The 23,115-nt window shown below is 36.6% G+C and overlaps 1 long non-coding RNA gene across 5 annotated transcripts in view; it reads left to right on the top strand.

Annotated features, from left to right (window-relative positions):
* LOC147356979 (uncharacterized) overlaps positions 1-23,115 on the top strand; it is a 383,508-nt gene that overhangs the window by 113,787 nt on the left and 246,606 nt on the right. Inside the window, exon 2 of one of the 5 annotated variants that reach the window (XR_015143699.1) lies at positions 13,047-13,198. The exons of the other annotated variants lie outside the window; for them this stretch is intronic. This is a non-coding gene — a long non-coding RNA (uncharacterized LOC147356979). The remainder of the gene's footprint in view (positions 1-13,046; positions 13,199-23,115) is intronic. 5 annotated transcript variants of the gene reach the window in all.

A 23,115-nucleotide genomic window follows, 5' to 3' on the forward strand; every position in this document is an offset into this window, starting at 1 on the left:
TAAAACCTGAGATACATATTAAAATCCTCCAATTCCAATACAATTAGCACAAGTTTCTTCTAGCATTTCATATATATATATGTGTGTGTGTGTGTATATATATATATAAAATTCTCTTGTCCAACAGTGAGACATTATTTATAAAAAATTGTTTCTCATTATTTATAAAAATTTCTTATGTGCTTAATCTGAGAATATAAATGATGTACATGATTCAGATTCACTAATCCATATCACTGTGGAAAGCAAACCTGCTGGCAAGCATTTAGCCTGAGTTGAGATTACAGTCGTTTTGATTTTTAGCTTGAAGAACAAGAACTTTCCAGCTCTGTGTGTGACATTTCCTGTGGATTTGTTGGCCAAAGCAAGGCAAATTCAGTGCAAATAGAAAGAAATTTCACAATTGCATGTATACAGAGAAGTGTGATGTACTGTGGAGCAGTCTTACTGTAACGATCCATCACAGTGTTCCACTGAACCCAGTGATTCATAACCCTTCATGTCCAACATGCATACCTTCTGCCAAGATCTCCAGAATCTTATGTAATTATGGCATCAGGCTCAAAATCCAAAATTTGTGAGCACATCGCGTGGATATGAGTAAATGAAGCTATTCTGAGGTCCCAAACTTCATTCACAGACCTCTGAGTTGAACAGCAACAGGGGACTTCCCTGCTGGTCCAGTGGTTAAGTCTGCCTTCCAATGCAGGAGAGTGCAGGTTCAATCCGTGGTCAGAGAGCTAAGATCCTATATGCCTCTTCACACACACACAAGAAAAACTCAAAACATAAAACAGAAGCAATATTGTAACAAATTCAATAACAGCTTTGAAAATGGTCGACATCAAAAAAACAAAAAACAAAAAACACACATACACAAAAAAAACTTTAAACAACAGATTATTCAGCCCACAATCTTGATATGGTAGGCAGAATTCTAAATGCCCTCAAGATTCTCTCTTCCTGGAATATGTTCCCTGAGTGTAGATGAACAGTTAATATGATAGAATATCTTTCTTACAATTGTTGCTGATATTGCAGTTCAATCACTAAGTTGTGTCTGACTCTTTGCAATGCCATAGACTGCAGCATGCCAGGCCTTGCTGACCATCACTGTCTCCTGGAGGTTGCCCAAGTTCATGTCCATTGAATTGCCGATGCCATCCAACCACCTTATCCTCCATTTACCCCTTCTCCTCCCACTCTCAATCTTTCCCAGCAGCAGGATCTTTTCCAGTGAGTCAGTTGCTCACATCAGTTTGCTAAAGTATTGGAGCTTCAGCTTCAGCATCAGTCATTCCAATGAATATTCAGGTTTGATTTCCTTTAGGATGGACTGGTTGAATCTCTTTGCTGTCCAAGGGACTCAAGAGTCTTCTCCAACATCACAGATCAAAAGCATCAATTCTTTGGCACTCAGCCTTCTTTATGGTTCAACTCTCACATCTGTAAATGACTACTGGAAAGACCATAGCTTTGACTATACAGACCTTTCTGGGCAAAGTGATGTTTTTGCTTTCTAATATGCTGTCTAGATTTGTTGTAATGTTCCTTTCAAGAAGCAAACGTCTTCCAATTTCATGGCTGAAGTCACCATCCACAGTGATTTTGGAGCCCCAGAGGAGAAAATCTGTCACTGCTTCCACTTTTCCCCCATCTATTTGCCACAAACTGATGGGACTGGATGCCATGACCTAAGTTTTTTTAATGACGAGTTTTAAGCAGGTTTTTCACTTTTTCTTACCATTAGATTAACAATTTTCTCATCTGTAGTTATTCAAAAAGGCAATTATACTAAGTGGATCTGACCTAACCAGGTGAGCATTTTAAAAAGAGGTGAAGTATCAGAGATTTCTGCTCCTGTTGACCTCAGAGGAAGCAAACTACCAGTTTGTAAAGAGAACCATGAAACCTGGGATGACGAGTGTTCTTTAGAAGCTGAGGTCCTTCATCCTGCAGCCATGGAAAACTGAATTCTGCTAACAGTGATCTTGGAAGAGGTAACACAAGAGGTCACAGCCCTGGCTGACACCTTGAATTTAGCCTCAGGAGACTCTCAGCAGAGGGCTCAGCAAATGGTACCCAGATTCCTAACCCCCAGATACAATGAGACAATAAGTTTTGTTATTTTAGGCAGTGAGTTTGTGGTAATGTACAGTGTAGCAATTGAAAATTAATACAGAGGCCCATTTAATGTAGGAGAGACAGCATAATAACTGGTCCAGAGAACTTCTGAAATCCAGACACCTGTGTCTGGACCCTATTCTAGGGGCAAGGACTGGTCTCTGAGTAGACTTCAGTTTTCCTCCCTGGACACAGCTCCTTATGCTGATTTTCTCTGTAGTTCTTGGCTCCACCCTTTAGATTACCCTCCCTTAAAAAATAAAACAGATGAAGCAATATAACAAAACAGAAACAAACTCACAGAAAAAGAGAGCAAAATAGCAGGTACTCCTAGAAAAGGGAAGAGGGGAGAGGCAAAGTTAGGGTAGGGAATTAACAGGTAAAGACTACTGTGAATAAAAGAAATAAGTGAAAAGGATATATTGTTACAGCACAGGAATATAGTTAATATTTTATATCTATAAAAGGACTATATAAAAATATTGAATGAATATATTGTACATCTGAAACTAATATTGTAAATCAACTATGCTTCAATTAAAAAAAAACTTTAAAAAACAAACACAAACAAAAAAGAAATAGTCCATGCTTTTGGCAAAGCATTCCTTCTCAAAATGCACTTCAAAAGTAGGGCCAAGAGGCCTCATTTAATTTTGAATCCTCTCAGTTCCTGCTTCTCCATCCAAGCTGTCAGGGTTTTTAGTAGTACACTTATTTAGAGACCTTTATGAATTTCCTGGGATATTTTGGAGAACTTACTTTGTGCCCCTGAAGTCATTCATTTCATAATATACCTCTATCTCCTTCTGGATGTTAGGCTACTGTGTAACAATGTTAATATGATATTTTAATCCATCTTTGTCAAGCTGAACAAATCTTTTGGCATACCCTTAAACCACTCTGAGATTTTAAGAAAAGGCCTTCTACCACAACTTTGCTGATCTTTCCCTTGAAGCAACTTACTGCTTTAAGGATTTTTGCCAGATAGACTGAAAATGTAAATGCTTTATTTTCCAAACCAATGAGTCACTTCTATTTTTCCTCTAAAATGCTTGCAAAATGAAGGGTTCCTTTTTGTCTCTCCTCTTTGTCCTCATACCTTAGGAAACTCAGCTGAAAGAGGCCAGATGATACTTGCAAAAACTGCCAGGACATGTCCTTAGCCAGATCCAACAATTCATTAGATACAGTGATTTTTCAAGGCTCTTTCATGCTGGCTAATTATTCTATCTCAGCATATATTGGTCCTCAAACCCCATGCCCCTCCAGCAGCCCTTTCTTCACCACTTTTACAGAAATAGTAGCAATTTGTTTGCAATTCCTCCAAACTGACTCAGGCCTCCTCCTGGTTTTCTCCTCTATTATCAATCTCCTTATATTCCTTGACAATGCCACATCATTTTAGGCTTTTGCTGTGACAGTGCTCCATTTCAAGGTACTGTTTCTATGTTGCTCTTGTTATTTAGTTGCTCTGTTTTGTTCAACTTTTTGTGAGCTCATGGATAGTAGCCCACCAGCCTCCTCTGTCAATGGAATTATCCAGGCAAGAATACTGGAGTGGGTAGCCATTTCCTTCTCTAAGGGATCTTCCTGACCTAGGTATTGAAACTGCATCTCCTGAATTGGCAGGCAGATTCTTTACCACCAAGCCATCAGAGAAACACAAATCAAATATTTATCTGTAATTCCACACACACAGCTCAGCTGGTAAAGAATCTGCCTGGCATGCAGGAGACCCCAGTTCGATTCCTAGATCAGAAAGATCCCCTGGCGAAGGGATAGGCTAGCCACTCTAGTATTCCTAGACTTCCCTGATGGTCAGAAGGTAAAGAATCTGCCTGGGTTCGATCCCAGGCTGGGGAAGATCCCCTGGAAGAGGGCATGGCAACCCATTCCAGTATTCTTGCCTGGAGAATCCCCATGGACAGAGTCACCAAGAGTCGGACATGGCTGACCAACTAAGCACAACAAGCACAGCACGCACACACACACACACACACACCAACAATTATTGGCTTAAAATTATTATTAAATTATTATAAACATTTTCTCATGATTCTGTGGCTCAGAAATTTGGCCTGGACTCAAGTGGAGGTTGCCATGGTTGTTCTCAATGGGAGATATCACGTGGCTTCAGTCATTCATTTGAGGCCATGTCGCCTCTCTGCACACAAGGTGGTTAATGCTACCTGTCATCTAAGACACATGTCTGTAGCTTATTAGCTGGGCTTCTTCACATGTGGGAAGTGTGTGTAGTTTAAGCTCCAGTGTACAAGAGTTTTTTATGTCTCTGCTTGTGTTAAATTTCTTCTTGTCCTGTTGGCCACAGCAAGTCACACGGCCAAACCTAGACTCAACGTGGAGGTGACTATAGAGGGCATTGATACAGCAGGTTCAGAAAGCTCCAGTAGGAGGCATTATTCGGACGACTTTCAGTCTTTTAATAGGAATATCCTGTGATGTTATGCCCATGACTTGAAAATTCTATCACCCCCAAAGTTACTATTATTTAAAATTTTGGGTACCATGATGGGGTTAGCTACGTGTATTTCTCGGTGTTCATTGGACCATCTGGTTGCTCTCATGGAGGTCACTTCTTTTACAAAACCATTCTCCTTAGTCCCACTAGATCTGATCTGATTTTTCCCCTGCCTTTCTATTAGTCTGTTCTAGAGGCACTCTGTTCTCTTCACACCGTGTCCTGATATTTTATATATATATATATATAAAATTTTATATATATATATATATAAAACCTAGAATAAAAGTTCTATTACCCTCAGGTACAAAGTGCCTTCTTCTCTAAAAGAGATATACTGCGTATTTTGAGTTACAGTAATGCCTATGATTTTTTTTCTCAAATAAGTCATGTTCTAGTTAAAAATGAAGATTTCCAAACAACTTAATTTTATATTAACTCTAATTTAACTTAAGAAGACATGATTTTGAAGAAATCTTGAACGAATTCTTTTGTCTTTCTGTCATGATTTCTTAATAAAAAGTTATTGTGAGCTAGAGGCATAGTAATAAGAATGCTTTTAACTTAAACCAATCATATCAGTTCATGGCCTCAATGTATTTTAAACTGACTCAAAGTAAAGAAACCACTTTTATTTTCGATGCTATTGGCTTTAAAGCTTGATCTCTGAATTCTGCAAACTGTATGTCCTTCATACTGGATGGGGATGAGGGTTTGAAGAGGAAACAAAATAGAGAAAGAAAATCCTAGTGAGTTTTGAATCATTTTTTTGGTCAAGTGAAAATGTTACTACATTTTTTTCCTGGATACATTTATTAATAATTTATTTATTTTGATAATTATTTAGGAATATTTTTCTGTCACTTGCAATCCCTGATTAATATAAGACCTAATTAATATAAGACCTAATCAATTGTTTTAGTTAGGTTATTGCAAGAAAAATTCAATTACAATCACATACAACCAAAAATTAATGATATTCTTTCTTTGTGCCATGTAATAAAAGTTGTATTTTTACATATAGTATGTTCAGTCTCAATTGATATCATTTCCATAAAAGTTACCACCCTGTCATCTTCCGCATCATCTATTTAGTCTCCCTCATATTGGTCATTAATGTTGCATATGAGTATTTGTCACTTACTTTGATTTAGACACTATACTTTGTGATGTGGAATAATCATTAACAAATATACTGCCTTCCCTCAAAGAGTTTTTATCCACTTTAGGAAGAGAGACAAACAGTCAACTTAAGTACAAAACAGTGAAAGTTGACAGGGGAACTTTCTGGCATTATGGAAATTTATTCATCTTAACTGTGTAGTGCAGGTGTACACATCTATCAAACTCATAAAAATTTAAAAATAAAATTGAAATATTTTATTTGATATAAATTTTGTTTCAAAACGAAGTTTATTGTGATGAGGGGCAGTCATAGGAGTAAATAATAAAGAAACATGTATTTTGGGGTTTGCACAGCTTTGAACCAAGGCCATTTTCACTTTATAGCCATCCTACAGTATTCCAGTTTGCCTTGCAATTATGTTTTTCTTTCTCTATTTTCTTCTCTTTAGATTTCTTCCTGTGACCTTCAACAAACTTTAGCCATAAGCTTGGATTTGATCAAATACTCTTCTAGTGGTCATGAACCTGCTGAGTGTCACAGAAAATTACACAATATGCTTGACCATAAGGGGGAAATATAGTAAAAAAAGGAAAGCAAAAATAAAAGTAAAATAATGGGAAATGTTTTGGAAAATATTTCAGGAAAAGATTGAAAAGAGTGAGCAGTTAATAGAGACTGAGGGAATGAGTGTCAAAAATAAAAACTATTCAGCTTAAAAAAACACACTTAATTCATTTGTGTTTAAATTTCAACTTGGGGTTTCTGCATTTTGGTTTTGATCTGTTTGATAATTAGTTTCTTGAATTTCTCTTGCTCTTTCATTTAAGAAATGAAACATATTACTCAGAGGTAAGTAAAATAACTCCAGATGAGGAGCAGTGTATTTGACTACCATCTAGAAGAGTGAGCCAAGCAAAGACCCCTATGCTGTCCTTTAATGTACGTGTTCCATGTTCTTTAATATGAACCTAGAGTCTCTCACCAGGAAGTAACTTCCATGCAGAGAAATTACTTCAGTGCAGCTCTAGGGGACCATCTTCCTTTATTTATCCACCTTGCATGTCTTTTTCATGGGGATTTCAATAAAAAATAATAAACAATATTTACATATTTATTTTGCAAGTAGTTTTTGAAATGCAGATTTCAACTTTTATGTCCTTACCAGGATTATTTTAAGTGCCAGGATCTAGATCTTAATTTTAGCTATTAAAGTATCATTAATATCTTTAATACTATGTAAATAAAGTACTTTGTAATAGTTCTCTGCTATGTGCTTTGAACACATATTCATTTCTCAGCCTTTTATTACTTCAAAACAGCCATATGTGGGCCTTGTTGCTGTTCAGTCAGTAAGTCATGTCCAACTCTTTGCAACCCCATGGACTGCAGCACACCAGGCTTCCCTGTCCTTCACCATATCCTATTTGCTCAGACTCATGTCCATTAAGTCAGCGATGCCATCCAGTTATCTCATCTCTGTTGTCCCCTTCTCCTCCTGCCTTCAATCTTTCCCAGTATCAGGGTCTTTTCCAAGAAGTCTGCTCTTCACATCAAGTAGTCAAAGTACTGGAGCTTCAGCTTTAGCATCAGTCCTTCCAATGAATATTCAGGGTTGATTTCCTTTAGGATTAACTGGTTTAATAAGATGTACGTATGTAGGAATTTTTTTTTTTTTTTTCTAAAGATAGGCTGCATTAAATTGGTAGGTCCAGGGCTTCCCTCCCCTTTTGCCAGTGCCTGCCTGAGGTTTGTTGTTGTGTTATTTAATCCTTTAGTCTTTTTTGATTCTTTACAACCCCATGGACTGCAGCTTGCCAGGCTTCTCTGTCCATGGAATTTGCCAGGCAAGAATACTGGAGTAGGTTGCCATTTCCTCCTCCAGGGGATCTTCCAGACCCAGGGATTGAATCCATGTCTCTTGAGTCTCCTATATTGGTAGGAGGGTTCTTTACCCTTGAGCCACCACAGAAACCCTTGCTTTAGGTTTAAGGAACCACATCTCCAAGGCTATCAAGATTTAGTAGGAGGAAAAAGAAAATGAGTTTGTATTTCTTTTCACCATAGATAGAAGGTGATTTTGGAAATAGTTTATAGATTGAAATTTGTAAGAATTGACTTTGAAAAGTATTTCTCTTTCTCGTAAGCAATGATCCTGAAATTAAAACTCACAATCTATATGCTGTCAATATTCTGTGTGTGTGTGTGTGTGTGTGTGTGTGTGTGTGTTTTGCTTTGTTGAATGTGGGATCTTAGTTTCCTGACCAGGGTTTGAACTTGCACCCCCTGCATTAGAAGCACTGCACTTTAACCACTGAACCACCGGGGAAGTCCCTTTTTATGTACTCTAAATTAAATTTAAACAGAATGACATTATTTGTAAGCTGTTGTCAGATAATTGCCACACAACTTCCATTCCTTTGTTTTCAACTTCGAATTAAGAAAGCATTTGATTCAATAGAGAAATATCCTGAATTTCAATTGAACTCAAAAAAATTTTTGTATAAAGTAACTGATTTACTAAATCAAATTTGTTTGTATCCATCAATATATCATCTATTTAAGTATGCATTTTAATCAGGATGTGATTTAGCAAAATAATCTACTTAAAATATTTTTCTGAAAAAGTGCAAAGTAACATCAAATTACAGCAGTGATCCTCTTTCAAATTGTTATGTGGGGGAAAAAATAGATTTTCTAAAGAATAAATACTTTATTTTACATCAAAAGTGTCTCCTCTGGAAGCTTTTGGAGGTCAATAAAAAAAGAAAAAAGATTAAGAAGTAAACTGTGAAATAAAACAGTTTTATGTGGCTGTGTAGACCTATCACTTTTGAAAAGTGGTTGGTTGAAGGATTATTTTAATATTTTAAAATCAATACTACTACACAGAATAAAGGGAAGGCTTCAGATGATTTTATTTTACTTTAAATAGGCAAATAATGTTCTTCCAATGTCCTTTGCCATTTTGTGAGAATGTTTTATTGGCAAAAATTTTGATTACATGCAATTCTAAGTGGTATACATTTTTCTGTGATGGATAATACAACATTATTTGGCCACTGCCACTCAATTTGTCTAGTTTCTGGTGTTCCTAGTATATATTGTGTGTTGGAAGCCACCTCAAAATCAAATGACCTAAATGATTTTATTATTCCTGTGGACTCTGTGAGCCAAAGAGGGGGCAGTGGGGTCTGACCTTCTTAGCCTACAATATCTGGGGCTCATCTGGATAGCCTGATGGCTCAGGGTAACTTGTATAGATGGGGCCAAAATACTTGAAGCTGGAATATCTGATTCTAAGATGGCTTTTTAAAGTCACACATCTGGTTTCTGCTAGGAAGGGTGGGGGCAGACACAGCTTCCATTGGTTTTTGTTTGTTTGTTTCATTTTTTAAATTATTTATTTGTTTACTTGTCTACGCCAGATCTTAGTTTTGGCGTGTAGGATCTTTTAGTCGTGGCAAGTAGAATCTTTAGCTGCATCATGAACTCGTAATTGCAGCATGTGGAATCTAGTTCCCCCACAAGGGATGGAAACTAGGCCCCCTGCATTGGGAGTAGGGAGTCTTAGCCACTTAGCTGGATGACACCAGGGAAGTCATCCAGCTCCCATTGGTGACTGGGGTGTTCCATAAACAACATGGAGACTGAATAGTGTGTAGGACACAGCTTCACTATGCAGCTTTCACAGTGCCAGCTGGAACACTTTTTCTAGAAATACTTCTACTTGGAACCCTGATACTCCACTCTAGAGAGGTCATAGACATTTTAGTCCATAGTCAACAGTCTGTGCTCTACCTGCCCCTCAACCAACCCAGCTCAAATCCAAAGCCCTACATATGATACGTCTTTAAAATAAATCTGAAACCAATACTTATATTTGTACCAATCTGCTAAGTATATATAATTACTGAAAAAAAAATGCTTTAAATATTCTAGCCCTATCCATTTTTATTGTCAGCTATGGTTAGCCCATTACTGTATTGCCTATGATTTTGTAATTGTAATAGCTATTCCTTTTGAGAAGGCAGATTATTTCTAAATTTGTGACCATACTCATTTTTGAAGTTTTATATTTTTCCACAGAGAATAATTGACACTCTCTATGTTTTATGCTATTTTCTGCATATCCATCTCTCTCTCTCTCTCTCTCCACATATATATATGGGATGAGTTCATTTATTTATTTTTTTTTACTTTTTTTTCTTTTTTTAATTTTATTTTATTTTTAAACTTTACATAATTGTATTAGTTTTGCCAAATATCAAAATGAATCCACCACAGTTATACATGTGTTCCCCATCCTGAACCCTCCTCCCTCCTCCCTCCCCATACCATCCCTCTGGGTCGTCCCAGTGCACTAGCCCCAAGCATCCAGTATTCATTTAAAATTCTTTTTAAAAAATCTTTAGTGGAGTAGAATTGTCTTATATTGTTATGTTACTTTATGCTGTATTGTAAAGTGAAAAAGATAAACTTGTATTCACTTTTCTATAGATTTTTTTTTTCCACATAGGTCATTACAGAGTATTGAGTAGTGTTCCCTCTGCTATATGGTAGGCCCTTGTTGGTAATCTATTTTATATATGGTACTGTATATGTATCAACCCTGATTTCCCAATTTTTCCTATCCCCTCTTTCTCCGTTGATAATCATGTTTGTTTTCTACATCTGTCACTTTATTTCTATTTTGTAATCAAGTTCATTTGTATTTTTTTAATATTCCACATATAAGTAATATAATATCATATTTGTCTTTCTTTAACTTCACTCAGTATGGCAATCTCTAGGTCCATCCATGTTAGTGCAAATCACATTATTTTGTTCTTTTTATGGCTGATTAATATTCCATTTTATATATATATAATATATATATGTATGTCCCACAGCTTCTTTATCTATTCCTCTGTCAATGGACATTTAGGTTGCTTCCAGTCCTAGCTATTGTAAATAGTGCTACAATGAACACTGGGGTGCAGGTACCTTTTTGAATTATGGTTTTCTCCAGATATATGCCCAGGAGTGGAATTGCAGGATCATATGGTAACTCAATTTTTAGTTTTTTAAGGAACTTCCATACTGCTCTCCATAGAGGCTATAACAATTTACATTCCCCCCAAGAATGTGTTAGGGTTCCCTTCTCTCCACACTCTCTCCAGCATTTATTGCTTGGAGATTTTTTTGTTGATGGCCATTCTCATCAGTGTGAGGTGATACCTCATTGTAGTTTTGATTTTCATTTTTCTAATAATTAGTGACATTGAGAATCTTTTCATGTGCTTTATGGCCATCTGTATATCTTCTTTAGAGAAATGCATATTTAAGTCTTCTGTCCATTTTTTTGGTTGATTTTTTTTTTTTTTTTTTTTTTTTTACTGAACTGCATAAACTATGTGTGTGTATTTTGGAGATTGATCCCTTGTCAGACACTTCATTTACAAATATTTTTTCCCCCATTGTGAGGACTGTCTTTTCATTTTGTGTATGATTTCCTTTGCTGTGCAAAAGCTTTTGAGTTTAATTAGGTCCCATTTGTTTATTTTTATTTTCATTACTCTAGGAAGTGGGTCAAAAAATTCTTGCTGTGATTTGTCAGAGCGTTCTCCCCCATGTTTTCCTTTAATGCTCTCATAAGATTTTAGTTTCATTTCAACAAACTCTATTAAGGTAGCCAATTCAAGGAACGTTCACAGGTTGGTATTACCCCCTAGATACTCAGATCTTTCCAATCTTTAAACCGAGGATAACCACTCAGTTGTAAGGAGATGACAACCCGCTACAGGATTCTTGCCTGGAGAATCCCACAGACAGAGGAGCTTGGTCCAAGGGGTTGCAAAGAGTAGGACACGACTGAGTGACTAACTCACAACCACTCAGTATGTAAACTGAGATTTCCCAGTTCCCTTCACTGAGGATAACCCACTCAGTGCCTAAACTGAGCAAAATTTACCTAGTCCTTCAATTGAGGATAACCCAGGTACCTCTTCTTGAAACTAAGTTTCAAGGATAACCTATTCCCTCACTTAATAAAACAGTATCATCAACCAATAACAGTAAATCCTAGAGCCAGGATAGATTCACCCAAATTCATCTGAACTCCAGGGAGGTGGATGGGCACAGGAGGCCTCTGCTGGTACCAAGGTTCTGAATCCTTGTAGAGTTCAAGCAAAGTAAGGGAATCTGCTCTGGTACCTTTGTTGGCTGGTCATAATTGTCAACTAAAAAATATTTTCCCAACCTCAAAATTGAAAGTTATGTTTTATTCGATGAAAACTTTTAATACTTCAAGCCCAAGAGGCAGAATCTCAAGTGACCCTGAGAGAAATGCTCCCTAAAATTCTTAATTGTAATTTTTGTAATTTATAAGAATTAAAGAAGCATTCAAATGAAATGCAACTAAATTGATGCAGCTTATGCATCAAAATGATGACTTGAGTATATACCTTTGCTTCCTGTTCTTTAAAGAAACAATGTAATGACAATAAACAGACACAAAAGGAAATGACTCCATTTGTTGAAAAGGATTCTTTGGACGATTAAAGATTTCAATAAATTTCTAGAAGAAAGAGAGGAAAGGATGATGATGAATAAAACAGAGCCAAGAAACTTGAAGCCTAGAATTGCTCACTCTGGAGCAGGAGTGAGGAAAGAAAACTAATCTATATAGTAAACCTCAGTCTCCAAATTTAGAATCAGGAGGAAAGAAAGTGGGGGGTAAGGTTAGGGGAAAAGTAGGCCTCAAAATAGATCAGTTGACTAAAGATAGGTCCGTGGAAAGTTAAACCAGTATGGGTCTCTTCCCCCTCATCCTTTAACTATTATTTTTAGCACTTCCACACTTTTTCATTTTCTTTCATTAAACTGAGCAACTTATATTAAAAGGTGGATCATTGACTTAATAAAAGATGAGAAAACTCACTTTCTTATTGTAAGATGATACTACTTACAACTAAAACTATAGAAAAATTATGTATAAACTGACATACCAAAAAATTCTCTTGTTAGTGGAAGCGAGAAAGAGTGAAAAATTGCCAATGAAAAGCACAATTATGAAATTATATATTTCTCTTGGCTTTGGGTATGTTAATAATTCACCAAATTGTTATCTCATGCAGTATAACTTATTTCAATAGTATATTCTGCCAGTTAAGTTTCAATTCCATACTAAGTCCAAAGATTCAGAATTATTTTTAAAAGAGAGAAATAGTATAAAGTAAATGTGGTAATCTCTTAATAGCCAACCACTGTTTGTTTCCAAGTTAGAAATGAAGAAGTCAGAGAAATGTCTGCTATTAAATTATCTTATTTTATTGACAGGAGAGAATACACAATGACTGAGAGATTGACAATGCATTGTACTGTTGACACGACTGAATGCTTGCTGAGTGAAAAATCAGCAAAGCCAATGATGGCACTGCCACTTTCTAATAAGAGAGCAACTTCTAAAATTTCAGATTTAACTGCAAACAGTAAGTTAATAGCTGATCTGTGGATGAATTTATGAATGAAGTATACCTGGACTTGATGTTTTTCTATCATCCAGAGTCAGTTCCACATTTTTCCTGAAGCTGTATGTGTGTTTGTGTGTGTATAAATAATGCTCATCAACAACGAGTGCTGACATAATCCAGTGTAGAATACATTCTTTAAAATTTCCTGATTTATCCTAGAACAACTCTAGGTGATAACATTTACTCTGATGGTGTGAAATCATAGACTGTAAAATTGCTGGTACCTTAGTGCAAGTCAAGGCAGTACACCAAAACATGTAAGTAGTCACTATTCTTCACTGCCATGTACTGCTCCCCCTCCAAAAAAAAAAAAAAAAAATCAAATTTTGCTTAATCAAATTTCCTTAATAAAAATGAATATCTTTGAATGTTATTAAATTTGCACACTTGAATATTTTTTCAATTTTAATATGTCTACTGAGATTTAATTGAAATATCATAAACTTCACATATTTAGGGCATGTAGTTTGGTATGTTTTGACTAAGGTATACACTTGTAAAACCATCACCACAGTCAAGATAATGAACAAATCCATCAGGCTCAAGTTTCCCATGCTCAAGAGCAAATGCTTCTTCTCTCTTTCAGGCCAACTGCAGCAGGACTATGTCCTGATGGTGAATGATTTGCTTCATTGTGGTTTAGTTTGTATTTTCTATATGTCCACAATCTTGCTATCTGCTTATCTTCTTTAGTGAAGTATCTGCCCAAATCCTCTATTTTTTATTCAGTGGTTTGGTTTGTTATTGAGTTTCAAGATCTCCTAGAGTCTAAATACAACTCTTTTGTCAGATTGTGATTTTCATTCTTTCCTCTCAGTCTTTGTCTAGCCTTTTCATCTTCTCATGGCATGTTTTAAAGAGCAGAAGTTTTAAAAATTTTAATGGAGTCCAGTTTACCACTTCTCTTCTCTAAGAAACTACCACTTAATGAGTTTTGGTGTAGTATCTAGGAATAAGATCTAATATGATCTGAAAAGATTATTAAAATAATGTTATCAAAGTACTGTAAGGTAAGAATTTCTTCATAAACTTCAAACAGGGCAAAGTATAGCAACATGTTAAAAGCAGAAGCAGATAAAAGAATTCAGCTCTCTTCTATCAATCTAGACATTAAGGAAATTGTAAAAATGTAATTCACTAGCTTTATTATTGTTTAAAAAATGCAGTTAATTTTTATACAATATATCTTTATATTAATATGTGGCAGGTTTATCACAATTATTTTAAGTAAATTATTATATATACCTTTAAATTTTTTTCTCAGTTCTAATTTCCAAGATGGCAAATGTACATCTATTAAAATTTATCCTACATAAAATCTATTTTGGGTGTCCTGATAATTTTCAAGTGTGTAAAAAATCCAAAAACCAAAATATTTGAGAAATACAAATTAAGACGTATTGAGGTAGAGGTAGACAGGCTCCAGATTTGACATTTACAAGCAGCCAGCCTCCTCCTTGCCTTTCCTGAGATAAAAGATTGGTGGGCTTCAGCATACATGCCCAGGACTGATACTGAAGTTGAAACCCCAATACTTTGGCCACCTAATGTGAAGAGCTGACTCATTTTAAAATACCCTGATGCTAGGAAAGATTGAAGGCAAGAGAAGGGGACAACAGAGGATGAGATGGTTGGATGTCATTACCAACTCAACGAACACGTTTGAGCATGATCCGGGAGATGGTGAAGGACAGAGAAGCCTGGCGTGCCATGGGTTGCAAACAGTCGGACATGACTGAGAGACTGAACAACAACAACACATGCCCAGAAAGGACCCTTGGACTCCAAAGTCAGAGGATAATTCCAGGCCATAATGAATCTTGCTCCTCCCAGAAACCTTCACTTGGAGATCCATCTTGGCTAAGGTGTGCACGCCCACCCCAGGGGACTCCAGCATTACAATTATCCTAATAGCAACAAACATAGTAATCACCACCTTATATTCTCTGTACATGCTAATCATGACCCAACGAGGAAAATATACTCACCACATCAACAATATTTCACCCTCCTTTACACGAGAAAATGCACTCATATCACTACACATCTTACCCCTATTGCTCCTATCCCTAAACCCAAAAATTATTCTAGGGCCCTAAGACAAATCAACCAGGGGAAACAAAGCAAGGTGTTCGGCCTGACGGAAGACAGACACTCAACTTGGAGAACTGCCCCCTTATAAAGGATTTAAACTTCCCAAAGGCACGACTCGCTCTCTGAGCTCACCCATGTGCCTTTCTGCAGGTACTATTTTTTTTCAATAAACTTTTTACTTTACTCTTTACCTTCTGCCTTCTTGCCTGAATTTGTTCTTGACTAAGCAGGCAAGACTAGGGACCTTAGCCATTACAGCTGACTCCTGTGGTCCAGTGGTTAGGACTCCTGGTCTGGTAAACTAAGACTTTGCTTCCAGCTACTGCTTGCTGCAAGCTGCCACTTACTACTGCTAAGAGCAACTGGAATCAATATAACTAAAACATATATGGGTAGAGTTGTCACTTTTCATCTAATTCACAAGAGAATTAATTCTCAGGTAAATCAAGTAATTTTTCCAGTGCCATCCAGGCTTTGATTTAGGAAATGAATTTGGAGAATGATGGAAAATATCAAGAATGCAGAAAAAGCAAAAAATACACTTACAAAAAGGAAAGGTTGAAATTTGATTGAAACAGGAGAGAAGAGGACAGGACAACCTTTAAGAGAAGGATATAGCCCAAGGACCTGACATAAACTGATCAGATCAAATAGGAAGATGACAGTCAACTCCCACTAGAACTTGAACCTCAGTATATGCTCATTGGAACATATTCCCAAGTTAAATGACACCCACAGATGCCATGACAGTTCCAAGGTGAATCAGAAAGGTCAAAGTGTGGGCCGTGGCCCAACTTATGGAAATCCCCACCCCCTTCCCCAAAATAGCCAGAATATTCCTCCCACTCATTAGCTTATGGAATTACCCACCCCTATTTAAAAAAACTGACAGTACTGAGACCACTCTTGCCTTCTGAAACAGCCAACACTCTGTGGACTGTTTCTCTCTACATAAATTCACTCTTTGCCCTCAGGGCTTCACTGATGGCTCAGATGATAAAGAATCTGCCTGCAATGCAGGAAACCTGGGTTCAATCCCTGGATTGAGGAGTTCTTCTGGAGAAGGGAATGGTTACCCACTCCAGTATTCTTGCCTGGGGAATTCCATGGACAGAGGAGCCTTGTGGGCTATAGCCCATGGGGTCACAAAGAGTTGGACAAGACTGAAGGACTAACACTTTCACTTTCACAGACCTTCACCTATCATGGACTTCCTGGTGGCTCAGACAGCAAAGCATCTGCCTATAGTGTGGGAGACCTGGGTTCAATCCCTGTGTTGGGAAGATCCTCTGGAGAAGAAAATGGCAACCTACTCCTGTATTCTTGCTTGGAAAATCCCATGGACGGAAAAGCCTGGTGGGCTACAGTCTGTGGGGTCACAAAGAGTCGGACACGATTGAGTGACTTCACTTTCACTTTCCTTTGTCTCTAACTGAATTCTTTCTGAGATAAGACCAAGAACCTGAGCTTCATTAAGTCCTGAGACCAGGTGTGTCGTAGTTAAAGACTGACTTTTAGTCCCAATCTAGGTTTTGGTTGAGTTTGAGTCTTCACCTGTGGGTTCAAGCCCCAGTCTGAGTTGCATAGTTTCAGCATCATGAGAAAGAAGAGGGGATTATGAATTCATGATGCTGAAACTATGCAACTCAGACTGGGGCTTGAACCCACGGGTGAAGACTCAAACCCAACCAAAACCTAGATTGGGACTAAAAGTCAGTCTTTAACTACGACACACCTGGTCTCAGGACTTAATGAACTCCTATTTTGGGAGTCTAATGTACTTTCATAATCTGTACTTTCTTATATTCTTCTTCCTCTGCTGAAATTTCTGGAAGATTTTACTGTTGTTTAATTTTGAGTGTTGATTTTAGAAATCATCTTTGTTATTTTATGCTATTTTTATGCTTTTGCCTTCAAAGCTTCATTGAGAGAAGTTAGGCTTGGATATAATAAACATTTGTTTGTAGCTAGTAATGACTTCAAGAGATTGTAAAGAACCTTTTACCTTACTGTTCCTCTATTATTTTTTCTCTCCCATTAACTTCCGTTTCTTTTAAGTACTGGCACCCAGTGCTCTTAATTTTTTTTTTTTTGAAAGCGCTTTTCAGCAGATGTCTGAAAAATGTCAAATTTCTTCTAACTCTATCTTTCAGCATTATTCTTTTTCCTAATAACTTTAATATTTTGTTCCATTTTCTCTATATTCTTCTCACGTAGTTTGGGGATTCATAACTTGCCTTTAATAATTTGTTAAAGAAAAGCAATGACATTAATGATTCCTGCTGCCCACAGACACATGTATTTCTGCAATGAATATGATTTTTAGATGACATATTTACCATAGATCCTTTCATTTGTACAAGTGATTCTTTCATTTATTATATTTATTTTTGTAAAATTTTCATTAAAACCTATTCCAAATATATATTGAGTTGTTTAATGAATGTCAGACACTGATCAAGTATTGTGAAATAGTTGTAAAAAGGCAAATAAGGTATCTATTTTCAAAAACCTTATATTTGAGTAAGCACAGGCAAAGTAATTTAATTATTAATGCAATAAGACTAATGCAGATAGTATTAAGAATTATTATGAGAGTAAAACAGAAAAGGGATATGAACTAAATGACAGTAAGTTGTGTTTTTTTTTAAATAGGTAGGACAGAGAAGCCTTCTAAGGAATTTGGACTGAAAAGTAAACAAGTGAAGGAACTAGTTGTAAGGGAGGAAAACTTCCTGATCAAGGTGGACCGCAGTGCAAGTATTCATATGCAGAAATAATTTAGGTGCTCCAAGACAGAAGAAAACAAAGCTTGCCAGCTCACAGTAGATAGAGTAAAGGATAAAGTCAACGGTTAGATGAGAGCTAAATCGTTCAGGGCTTTGCAGACAGAACAAAATAAGAAATTTATCTTGTATTCTGAGTGCAATGAGAAGACATGGAGAAGTTTAAAGCAGAGTGACATAAAGTTATGAAGATTATTCCAGCTACTTTGTGAATAATCAACTGAGAGGGCAAGAGCAGAAGCAGGAAGATCATTTAGGAGGGTGTTACATGACTCCAAGAGAAGATCTAGAGTTGGCTCTCACTAGGATGGTACAATAAAGAGAGCAGACTGATGGAAATCAAGACATACTTTGGTGGAAGAGACTCGCTGGGGAATGATTCAGGCTGTTACTCAGTGTTTGGTCCCTACTTGCCTGGGGAAGGACAGTAGCGAGATGGGAAAAATGGAATTGGAGGTATCTACATTATGTTTGTTGTTGAAACCGTCAATGCAGGCTTGTCCATAGCAATTATATTTCCACTCATCCCATACAAATGCACACTGATGGAAAAGGAACAGTGCAGTTTTAGGTATGTTCATGTGAGTCTTTGCTATTTATTTTTGGTATGTTTAAACAACTTGTTATTTGTGATGATTGCTTTCACATGTTGGAGATATTCTTTAACTTTTCAGTAAAAGATGTCCAACAGTTAGAATACTAGAACTCTTTTTGCTATTATTAAAACCATACTTTTCAATACCCTTTAATGAAATTAATTTATTTTTTGTAATAAGTTTTAGAATGTTCATAATTTATAATTTATGGTCTCATATCTTGTAGTATTGTTTCAAGATCTATTTGATTTTTCAGTAAGCATTTTATTTTATTTTTTTTTTCTAATTTTATTTTATTTTTAAACTTTACATAATTGTATTAGTTTTGCCAAATATCAAAATGAATCCTTCACAGGTATACATGTGTTCCCCATCCCGAACCCTCCTCCCTCCTCCCTCCCCATACCATCCCTCTGGGCCGTCCCAGTGCACCAGCCCCAAGCATCCAGCATCGTGCATCGAACCGGGACTAGCAACTCGTTTCCTACATGATATTTTACATGTTTCATTGCCATTCTCCCAAATCTTCCCACCCTCTCCCTCTCCCACAGAGTCCAAAAGACTGTTCTATACATCAGTGTCTCTTTTGCTGTCTCGTACACCGGGTTATTGTTACCATCTTTCTAAATTCCATATATATGCGTTAGTATACTGTATTTATGTTTTTCCTTCTGGCTTACTTCACTCTGTATACTAGGCTCCAGTTTCATCCACCTCATTAGGACTGATTCAAATGTATTCTTTTTAATGGCTGAGTAATACTCCATTGTGTATATGTACCACTGCTTTCTTATCCATTCATCTGCTGATGGACATCTAGGTTGCTTCCATGTCTTGGCTATTATAAACAGTGCTGCGATGAACATTGGGGTACACGTGTCTCTTTCCCTTCTGGTTTCCTCAGTGTGTATGCCCAGCAGTGGGGTTGCTGGATCATAAGGCAGTTCTATTTCCAGTTTTTTAAGGAATCCCCACACTGTTTTCCATAGTGGCTGTACTAGTTTGCATTCCCACCAACAGTGTAAGAGGGTTCCCTTTTCTCCACACCCTCTCCAGCATTTATTATTTGTACACTTTTGGATTGCAGCCATTCTGACTGGTGTGAAATGGTACCTCATAGTGGTTTTGATTTGCATTTCTCTGATAATGAGTGATGTTGAGCATCTTTTCATGTGTTTGTTAGCCATCTGTATGTCTTCTTTGGAGAAATGTCTATTTAGTTCTTTGGCCCATTTTTTGATTGGGTCGTTTATTTTTCTGGAGTTGAGCTGTAGGAGTTGCTTGTATATTTTTAAGATTAGTTGTTTGTCGGTTGCTTCATTTGCTATTATTTTCTCCCATTCTGAAGGCTGTCTTTTCACCTTGCTAATAGTTTCCTTTGATGTGCAGAAGCTTTTAAGGTTAATTAGGTCCCATTTGTTTATTTTTGCTTTTATTTCCAATATTCTGGGAGGTGGGTCATAGAGGATCCTGCTGTGATGTATGTTGGAGAGTGTTTTGCCTATGTTCTCCTCTAGGAGTTTTATAGTTTCTGGTCTTACGTTTAGATCTTTAATCCATTTTGAGTTTATTTTTGTGTATGGTGTTAGAAAGTGGTCCAGTTTCATTCTTTTACAAGTGGTTGACCAGATTTCCCAGCACCACTTGTTAAAGAGATTGTCTTTAATCCATTGTATATTCTTGCCTCCTTTGTCAAAGATAAGGTGTCCATATGTGTGTGGATTTATCTCTGGGCTTTCTATTTTGTTCCATTGATCAATATTTCTGTCTTTGTGCCAGTACCATACTGTCTTGATAACTGTGGCTTTGTAGTAGAGCCTGAAGTCAGGTAGGTTGATTCCTCCAGTTCCATTCTTCTTTCTCAAGATCGCTTTGTCTATTCGAGGTTTTTTGTATTTCCATACAAATTGTGAAATTATTTGTTCTAGCTCTGTGAAGAATACTGTTGGTAGCTTGATAGGGATTGCGTTGAATCTATAAATTGCTTTGGGTAGTATACTCATTTTCACTATATTGATTCTTCCAATCCATGAACATGGTATATTTCTCCATCTATTAGTGTCCTCTTTGATTTCTTTCACCAGTGTTTTATAGTTTTCTATATATAGGTCTTTAGTTTCTTTAGGTAGATATATTCCTAAGTATTTTATTCTTTCCGTTGCAATGGTGAATGGAATTGTTTCCTTAATTTCTCTTTCTGTTTTCTCATTATTAGTGTATAGGAATGCAAGGGATTTCTGTGTGTTGATTTTATATCCTGCAACTTTACTATAATCATTGATTAGTTCTAGTAATTTTCTGGTGGAGTCTTTAGGGTTTTCTATGTAGAGGATCATGTCATCTGCAAATAGTGAGAGTTTTACTTCTTCTTTTCCATTTTGGATTCCTTTTCTTTTTCTGCTCTTATTGCTGTGGCCAAAACTTCCAAAACTATGTTGAATAGTAATGGTGAAAGTGGGCACCCTTGTCTTGTTCCTGACTTTAGAGGAAATGCTTTCAATTTTTCACCATTGAGGATAATGTTTGCTGTGGGTTTGTCATATATAGCTTTTATTATGTTGAGGTATGTTCCTTCTATTCCTGCTTTCTGGAGAGTTTTTATCATAAATGGATGTTGAATTTTGTCAAAGGCTTTCTCTGCATCTATTGAGATAATCATATGGTTTTTATTTTTCAATTTGTTAATGTGGTGTATTACATTGATTGATTTGCGGGTATTGAAGAATCCTTGCATCCCTGGGATAAAGCCCACTTGGTCATGGTGTATGATCTTTTTAATGTGTTGTTGGATTCTGATTGCTAGAATTTTGTTAAGGATTTTTGCATCTATGTTCATCAGTGATATTGGCCTGTAGTTTTTTTTTTTTTGTGGCATCTTTGTCAGGTTTTGGTATTAGGGTGATGGTGGCCTCATAGAATGAGTTTGGAAGTTTACCTTCCTCTGCAATTTTCTGGAAGAGTTTGAGCAGGATAGGTGTTAGCTCTTCTCTAAATTTTTGGTAGAATTCAGCTGTGAAGCCGTCTGGACCGGGGCTTTTGTTTGCTGGAAGATTTTTGGTTACAGTTTCAATTTCCATGCTTGTGATGGGTCTGTTAAGATTTTCTATTTCTTCCTGGTCCAGTTTTGGAAAGTTGTACTTTTCTAAGAATTTGTCCATTTCTTCCACGTTGTCCATTTTATTGGCATATAATTGTTGATAGTAGTCTCTTATGATCCTTTGTATTTCTGTGTTGTCTGTTGTGATCTCTCCATTTTCGTTTCTAATTTTGTTGATTTGATTTTTCTCCCTTTGTTTCTTGATGAGTCTGGCTAATGGTTTGTCAATTTTATTTATCCTTTCAAAGAACCAGCTTTTGGTTTTGTTGATTTTTGCTATGGTCTCTTTTGTTTCTTTTGCATTTATTTCAGCTCTAATTTTTAAGATTTCTTTCCTTCTACTAATCCTGGGGTTCTTCATTTCTTCCTTTTCTAGTTGCTTTAGGTGTAGAGTTAGGTTATTTATTTGACTTTGTTCTTGTTTCTTGAGGTGTGCCTGTATTGCTATGAACTTTCCCCTTAGGACTGCTTTTATCGTGTCCCACAGGTTTTGGGTTGTTGTGTTTTCATTTTCATTCGTTTCTATGCAAATTTTGATTTCTTTTTTGATTTCTTCTGTGATTTGTTGGTTATTCAGCAGTGTGTTGTTCAGCCTCCATATGTTGGAATTTTTAATAGTTTTTCTCCTGTAATTGAGATCTAATCTTACTGCATTGTGGTCAGAAAAAATGCTTGGAATGTTTTTCTATTTTTTTTGAATTTACCAAGACTAGCTTTATGGCCCAGGATGTGATCTATCCTGGAGAAGGTTCCATGTGCGCTTGAGAAAAAGGTGAAATTCATTGTTTTGGGATGAAATGTCCTATAGATATCAATTAGGTCTAACTGGTCTATTGTATCGTTTAAAGTTTGTGTTTCCTTGTTAATTTTCTGTTTAGTTGATCTATCCATAGGTGTAAGTGGGGTATTAAAGTCTCCCACTATTATTGTATTATTGTTAATTTCTCCTTTCATTCTTGTTAGCATTTGTCTTACGTACTGTGGTGCTCCCATGTTGGGTGCATATATATTTATAATTGTTATATCTTCTTCTTGGATTGATCCTTTGATCATTATGTAGTGACCTTCTTTGTCTCTTTTCACAGCCTTTGTTTTAAAGTCTATTTTATCTGATATGAGTATTGCTACTCCTGCTTTCTTTTGGTCCCTATTTGCATGGAAAATCTTTTTCCAGCCCTTCACTTTCAGTCTGTATGTGTCCCCTGTTTTGAGGTGGGTCTCTTGTAGACAACATATGTAGGGGTCTTGTTTTTGTATCCATTCAGCCAGTCTTTGTCTTTTGGTTGGGGCATTCAACCCATT

This window comes from Bos grunniens, chromosome 16, assembly GCF_055505025.1.
Source record: "Bos grunniens cultivar Pamir isolate PY7600 chromosome 16, Bosgru_T2T1.0, whole genome shotgun sequence".
NCBI lineage: Eukaryota > Metazoa > Chordata > Mammalia > Artiodactyla > Bovidae > Bos > Bos grunniens.